The following is a 7,718-nucleotide window of genomic DNA, read 5'->3' on the forward strand; positions in this document are numbered from 1 at the left end:
CAGGGCCGGCTTTAGGCCAATTCCACCAATTCCCCCGAATCGGGCTCCGCACCTAAGAGGGCCCCGCGCCCAGTGGCAGAGCCGCTGGGGGGTGGGGCAAGTGGTCGAGAATCTCTTCCCTGGCTGGAGGCTCCTTTTTAATTTTTACTCACCCGGCAGCGCTCTGGGTCTTTGCCGGTGGGTCCTTCACTCGCTCCGGGTCTTCAGCAGCACTTCAATGGCAGGTCCTTCAGTGCCACCGAAGATCCGGAGCAAGTAAAGGACCCGCCACCAAAGACTAGGAGTGCTGCCCGGTGAATACAAGCCCCACGTGTTTTTTACGTGGGTTTTTTTTTTAGTTATCCCTGCCAGGGCCCCATCAAAACTGTTTGAATCGGGCCCCGCACTTCCTCAAGCCGGCCCTGATGCTGAGAGTTCCTTTTCGCAGACCTGAAAAATTACTGTGTGGCTCGAAAGCTTGTCTTTCTCACCAATAGAAGTTGGTCCAATGAAAGGTATTCCCTCACCCACCTTGTCTCTCTAATGGTGGTTAAACTCAGCTGCAGCCAAACTGGATTATAACAAAGTTAGTTTTGAATTGGCCTGGTCTGTGTGGATGTGGTCAAATTATAGTTACAACCAAGCTAAAAAATGGGCTTATGATAGTGTCTGCACTGATGTTTTAGGCGATGTCTACACTGGCAATTGAAAGATAAAACTTTTGTCGTTTTTAGGCGTTAAAACACACACACACAGAGAAAGACAAAAGTTTTGCTGAGGACAAGCGCAGGTATGAACAGTGCTTTGTCAGCAGGAGCACTCTCATGCCAACAATGCTAATGTTGCTCGTTGAAGATCTCCTGCCCATGACAAACAGCAGCTACATTGCATGCCTTTTTGCAGCACAGCTGTAGCGGCACAGCTGTGTCACTAAAAGCTGCATAGTGTAGACATAGCCTTAAACAGGTTTGAAAACAGTTTATACCCTGGTTAAATGTGATTCCAGCAAAATCAATTTCAAGCATGGTTTGGCTGGTCACTGGCAGTGCAAACTGCTTGACAACCATTTTAGAAAAGTGTAGCAGAGTTGTTAAGCAGTGCTTTCTGTAGCCTCAAAAGGGAAAAGAGCCAGGAGTCCGTGAAGTCCTATGGCTGGTGTCTACAGGAGGGGAGACTAGATGATCAGTGGTCCCTGCCTGCCTTACACTCTATTAAATAGCAGGAGACATTGTTAACACAGAGTCAAGGATGCCCAGTGACTGCTCATGCCCTTCCCGAATGTAGAGTTCAGCAAACTCAAACTTCTGAAAATCAGGAAATATTGAGTTAAGGTAAATGCCCACTTAACCTTACCTCTGCTCTCTTTGATGATGCCCCTCAACAAGAGACAGCAGTTCCCAGCTCATGTGAGGGGGTGGGGTGGGAAGAGGGGCTCAGATGCCCCCAGAAAGGCAAGTCTCTACTAAATCTACCTCACATGACAGGAGGAAAGGAGAGGTTCCTGTATCTAGGCAGGAGGCCCCAGATCCTGGTGCACATACAGGGGCAAGGGTATGGGGCTCAGATACCCCCAGAGAGGCAAGCGTCCCCCACCCCCTCATATCCCAGACAACATGAGGAGGGTAAGGAATGGAGCTCAGACCCAGGGCTGGCACTTGCATTTAGGCAGCCTAGGCAATCACCTAGGGCACCAGAATTATTGGTGGGTGGCATTTTGCCGGAGGGGGCGGCAGGCGGCTCCGGTGGAGCTGCCGCAGTCATGCCTGCGGAGGGTCCGCTGGTCTGCAGCTCTGGTGGACCGCCCGCAGGCACGACTGCGGCAGCTCCACCGGAGCCGCAGGAGCAGCCAACTGTCCGCAGGCAGGACAGTGGCAGCTCCACAGGAGCCGCGGGACCAGCGTGCAGGGCGGTGAAATTGCCGTGCACCTAGGGCGCTCAAACCCGTAGCGCCGGTCCTGCTCAGACCCCACCCCCCGCCCACAGTTAGCCAGGCTTGTGAGGCACCTTGCCACCACCTGCCCTTAGCTTGAGGAAGTCTTGTCTGTGCCTGCCGGAGATCAGCTCCCTGAAACCACCAGCCTCTGGCAACGCAAGCACTGCCTTCAAGGCTTCTGCAGGCCTCACTCTCTCTGTATGGCAGGGATTGGCAACCTTTGGCACACAGCCTGTCAGGGTAAGCCCCCTGGTGTGTCGGGCTGGTTTGTTTACTTGCCGCATCCGCAGGTTCGGCCAATAGCGGGTCCCACTGGCCGCGGTTCGCCGCTCCAGGCCAATGGGGACTACGGGAAGATGCAGCCAGCATATTAGCCCACGCTGCTTCCCGCAGCCCCCATTGGCCTGGAGTAGCGAACCCCTGTTCCCCCCACTCCTAAAAGACAAACAACGAGAGAGGGACAGATTTTAGCAATATGGCATGCAGACTTTTCAAGATCTCTGCCCACGGTGGGACTCAGGGCTGGTCTACACTAGGGGAGGTGATTGATCTAAGATACGCAACTTCAGCTACGTGAATAACGTAGCTGAAGTCAAAGTATCTTAGATCGAGTTATCTACCGTCCTCACGGCGCGGGATTGACGTCCGTGGCTCCCCCTGTCAACTCCGCTACTGCCGTTCGCGTTGGTGGAGTTCTGGAGTTTACAAGAGCGCGTTCGGGGATCAATATATGGCATGTAGATGAGACTCGATATATCGATCCCCGAGAAATCGATTGCTACCTGCTGATGCTTCCGGTAGTGAAGACGTACCCTCAAACTACGTAACAGCAGGATCAAAGGCTTATTGCTGCCCCCCCTCAAGCTATCCAGCTGTAGTGAAAACTTTTCCCCTGCAAATCCTCTTGGCTTCACTCTCTGCATAGGCTAAGAGTAATCTATCTGGTGGTTGACGCTTCCTCAAATAAGTGAGGCCGTTGTGCCAGGATCAAAGCCACGGTTTGATCTCTAGAGCTGGGCCAAAAACAACAACCACTACCCTTTGCCAGAATATACCTTTCAAAAAGCTGTTTACTTCGGCAGGCTGTGACTCAGGCACCAACAGGTCATATGACCTCAAATTTGGATCACTTCATGTACCCTGGGGTCCTATGAGGCATGCGATATTTCAAGGCAACCTGAGTAAGTGTGCAGATTTTAGGGGACTGAGACGAGTCAGCCTTTAAACAAAAAGGGCTTCTCAATGTTAAGTATAAGAATCTGTTATTGCTGACCTAGTTAGTATGACAGGTGCCCAGATACTATAGTGATATCCTCTCTAACATAAACATATAGCAAAACATCCCACCACACACATTTCTTCCCCTGGGGAGAGGATAAGAGAACAAATATGGGAGACCTGTTAATCACACTGCTTAATACGGTACTGCAAGTTTCCAAACTGTGGTCCAGGTAGTTTGGGAGCCACTGCTACTGGCAGGCGCTGCCGATATTACAGTGATGAGCACAGTATAAGAACCTATTGAGAAGAGAAGGGAATAGTCAGCACTGCAAACCCTTCTATTGACGGTTGGCAGGACTCAGTCTATAGAACAGGAGGAGTGGAGCTAGTAGCTGTGTTTCTGCTGCAGGAGAAGTGATGCTCCCAGAGAAGGGGCGTTATTAGCCTGCTCCTATTGAAGTCACTGGGAGTTTGTTATGGCTTTCCGAGGGAACAGGCACAGGTCCTCAGTGTTACACTGTGGTTCAGGAGCAAGGATATGCTGGGAGGGAGGCAACGTGTGCAGGGCCAGCTCCAGGCACCAGCGAATGAAGCAGGTGCTTGGGGCAGCCAACGGAAAGGGGGCGGTACAGCCGGGTCTTCGGCGGCAATTTGGCAGCGGGTCCCTCGGTCCCTCTGTTCCTCTTTGAGCTGCCACCGAAGTGCTGCTGAAGAGGAAGAGAGGGAGAGAAGGACCCACCACTGAATTTACCGCCGAAGAATGGAGCTGCACAATTGAGCTGCCGCTGAAGTGCCGACTATTGGCTTTATCTTTTTTTTCGCTTCGCCACTTGGGGTGGCGACAAAGCCAGAGCTGGCCCTGCATGTGTGTGAACGTAAATGAGCCTGCAGGATGTTAAAATGGTCCCAGAGCTCATGTGCATTGGGGAAATTGCCCCCTCCCTGCCCCCATGCGTGGCATGAGCCAGTGTTGCTAAGGTCAAACCCTTGTGTTGATTAGCACAGCAGTACTCCTGTCACTGTCTGTGTTTTGACAAGCAGTGTGCTACAGGCGGGTGGAGCTGCCTGGCCAGGAGCCTAGGCTGAGTCTGTGCAGCTCTCAGGAAATGCCATCTGAGCAGCAGCCTAAAAAAAATCTCATAAATGAAGAGTGAGTGAGAGCGAGGTGTCCGATTTCCAGGCAGCCTCCCTACTTGGAAAGGGTTTGGCTGCCCCATGCCAGCAGCTCCATGCTTCTGACTTCCCTCCAGAGGGGCAGTATGATATGTGTGGCTATTACTAGAATCCTCTTGCTTAAATGCTTTGGCTGGAGGGAGCCTTATTGGTTAATTATTTATATTGAGAAGAACCCAAATGTGCTAGGAGCTGTACAGACAGAGAAAAAACGCAGCCTGATTCTCATTGTCTTGCATCTTGTGTGGTCATTTACCCCTGTGCAAAGTGGCTGAAAAGAGGCTTGCAGTTCAGAATTCTGCACCTTAGACCAAAATGCACTGGTGTACATGATGACATGTGGTGCAAAGCAGTGAGAATCCGGCCCAAAGCTATATAGCCAGGTGGACACGGGGCCTCAGGGACCTTTATCTTTAATTTTTCACCTCCTTCTTTCCTTTGGCTGCTGTTGCCACCGTGGGGGATTTTTATACCTTCTCAGCCATGATCTTGCTTTGCACGAAGGTCCCTTGCTTTTTTCAGTCTCTCTCCTAATCATCAGGCCTGCCCACTGATTGAGTACCTCACTCTTGGAGCCCATCACACCCTTGGAGCGAGTGCTGAGACGCTGAACTCTACAAATGTGGCAAGAGTAGAACAGAAAAAGAAAAATCTCTTGTCACATGGACCTGGTTGCCAAATTGCAGCAAATTTAATTTAGTGCTGGTAAGTGACAAGCAAAAAAAAAAGAAAGCTATGAAAATGGTAAGCTGTTCAAAGGAAATGATTCTTCCTTCGTGCAACACTCTGCATGCTTTGCCATGAGAAATGGAGAGCTGCTCCCCAGCTAGGGAGCTGAGTGTGAAACAGCCCTGAGGTCGGTGAGCTCTGTGACTGCGGATGCACAGGGCTCTTTGTGTTGCGTACACATTTTTTTTTTTTAAAACAGAGCCCAAAAGGCTGCTGGGCACTTTGCAGATCCATAAATAGACAGGTCCCTGACCCTGTTGCAAAGAGCTTACGGTCTGCAGGCATGGACCAGGGATGAGAGAAGGGATGCAGCATGCAAACCAACCAATGAGGTGGCTCTTGGCCAATTCTTATCTAGTGCTTTTCCCTCTTCCATTTCCAGCCCTGCTCACTGTTGACTCCATTCCATAGTTTCTCACTATCCCTCACCCAGTTCCTCATTGCCAAGTTCCAACCCTGTCACCCCACTTCCACCCCAGTCCTGTCCAACCCATTGATTTAACATAGAAGAAATCCCATTAGCTATATTACCCATTTGTTAACTCTTTACTCAGTTACTATCCTTTTTCCCATGTCTCCCTCACTAGGGAGTCACACACCTTGTATTTCAGCCCGTGCATGTTGACGGAAGCAATCTATGCAGAAGTCCACTTCCGTCAACATGCTCGGGCTGAAGTTGTGAAGACAGACATCATCTTCCTTTCCAAATGCACACACCTTGTAGCTTCTCTAGGCTGAGCTCATTGCACACACCAGGGGTTCCTTCCATTCCACCATTCCCCCCACAAGAAACTTGTGTGGCACCCTCCTATTCCCCCCTGTTTCAGGAACTCCCTATAACCTCCCCCCATCCCACTTCCTCATGTCGAGGTGGGTGGGATCACCCAATCTCTCTGGGATGCTGGCAGCTCTTGCCTAGGCTTTAGACCTCATATGAGCACTGACAAATTCACTGCTGGAAACCAGTCTGTTTCCCCTGTGTGTTAGGATGATTAAGATGGGTACTGAACTTACAACGTGTTTAGTCTATATGAAATGTTTGTAAATTGGTGCATGCATTAATCTCACTTATAATATCATTGTCACATGCTATAAGGTGACATTTAAGTTTTTGCTTTATGACTGTAAAAATGTTTGCTCTGAAACAGTAAACCCAGTCAGGAGGGCTCATCTTCTAACCATCAGGAAGACCTGTGGACTCTCGTAGGGCTGGAGCTAGGAAACAGAAGCAGAGATCCCCAGGTCAACCTCGGTTAGCCTTAAAAGTCATTCAGCGCTGACAGATTACTATAAACTTTCAAAACCAGAGACTGTAACTCATTTGTGTATATTGGTCTGCCTGCATTAACCTTGTAATAACTCGCTCATTTCTTTTTCTTAGTTAATAAATCTTGAGTTAGTTTTTTACGGGAGTGATTACAAGCCTTGTCTTTGGTGTGAGATCTGAGATGCAAAATTAACCCGGGGTAAGTGACGGGTCTCCTGGGACTGGAAGCAACCTGATTATTTTGTGATCTTTGGTGTATAGTAACCGACTAACACTAAGTCTTATGCCTGGGGTGGCAAGACAGACTGGAATGGCCAAGGGGACTGTCTGTGACTCCATGGTAAGACTATCATAGTGCTTTAGGAAATCACACTTGTTTGGGGGTGGGTGAGATCTAATTATGGAACGCACAAACACAACCAGTTTGGGGTCTCTGCGCAGCTTCTTGACAGTCTGTCCTGAGGTTGACACTCTTGGTTGAGAACCAACTCCAGACAGTGTGACACTCCACATTCCTCAGTTTCCTTATCTGTGCTAGAACCCTGTGTGCCCTCCAATCCCTCCTGCCCCACAGACCAGGGTCTCCCTTCTCCTCGCCATGCCAGAGACGTTTGAAGCTGCTGCCTCTGCTAACCAGATGCCAATGGCTCCCTGTGCTCCCCATTTCTTCCATTAAGTTTTTCTGATTTAGTCCAGAATTAATAGGGTTCTGCTCACTGAGGCACAGACTGTTCCTTGACATTTAAGAATTAATTGGCTGCTGTGTTCAAAAGTTACTGTTACAGACAGACAGAAATGCTGTCCAGTTGAGTGCCAGACCTTGCTTCACTGAGCCATTAAATCAGTTTCCTTCCCACCCTCCTCGGCACAGATTCCTGACTCTCAGGCCAATAAAGACACAACTCCTGGGTCCTCCTGGAAGCAACTGCTGCTGAATCCTTTCTGCTGGAAGTAGAGGAGGAGGGAGGTAAGGTAGGTGGGTGGGCGTGCATGAGCTTCTTAAAGGGCTAGTCCTACCCTGGATGTGCTGTGGCCTTCAGCAGTGTTTCTGGGTGAGAGAGATGGGCACGCATGGGGCCAGGAGCCCCCAAATTCCTGTCTCTGTGGTGCACTTTTCTCCTGCTTTCTGGTGCTCCTGGCAGCCTAACAAATCCATCATAATAACTACTAATGCCTGGTACCTCTGTGGAACAAATGAGTCAAATGGCATTGGGGTGACAGTGTTTGTTTTATTTTCCAGGACTCTCCTTCATTGCCAATAAAAGAGGTGTTTGCTCCCAGCCCTTCCCTGAGATAAGCCACACCGAAACCAGCATTGACCTAGCAAGCATCCTGCTCAGGTGTACTTCCTAGCAATGCAACCACTGCAACAGCCAGGAAAACATCTGTTCAGCCAACGCTCCTCTCCACATCCAC

The sequence above is a fragment of the Chelonoidis abingdonii genome, chromosome 9, assembly GCF_003597395.2.
Source record: "Chelonoidis abingdonii isolate Lonesome George chromosome 9, CheloAbing_2.0, whole genome shotgun sequence".
Lineage (NCBI taxonomy): Eukaryota > Metazoa > Chordata > Testudines > Testudinidae > Chelonoidis > Chelonoidis abingdonii.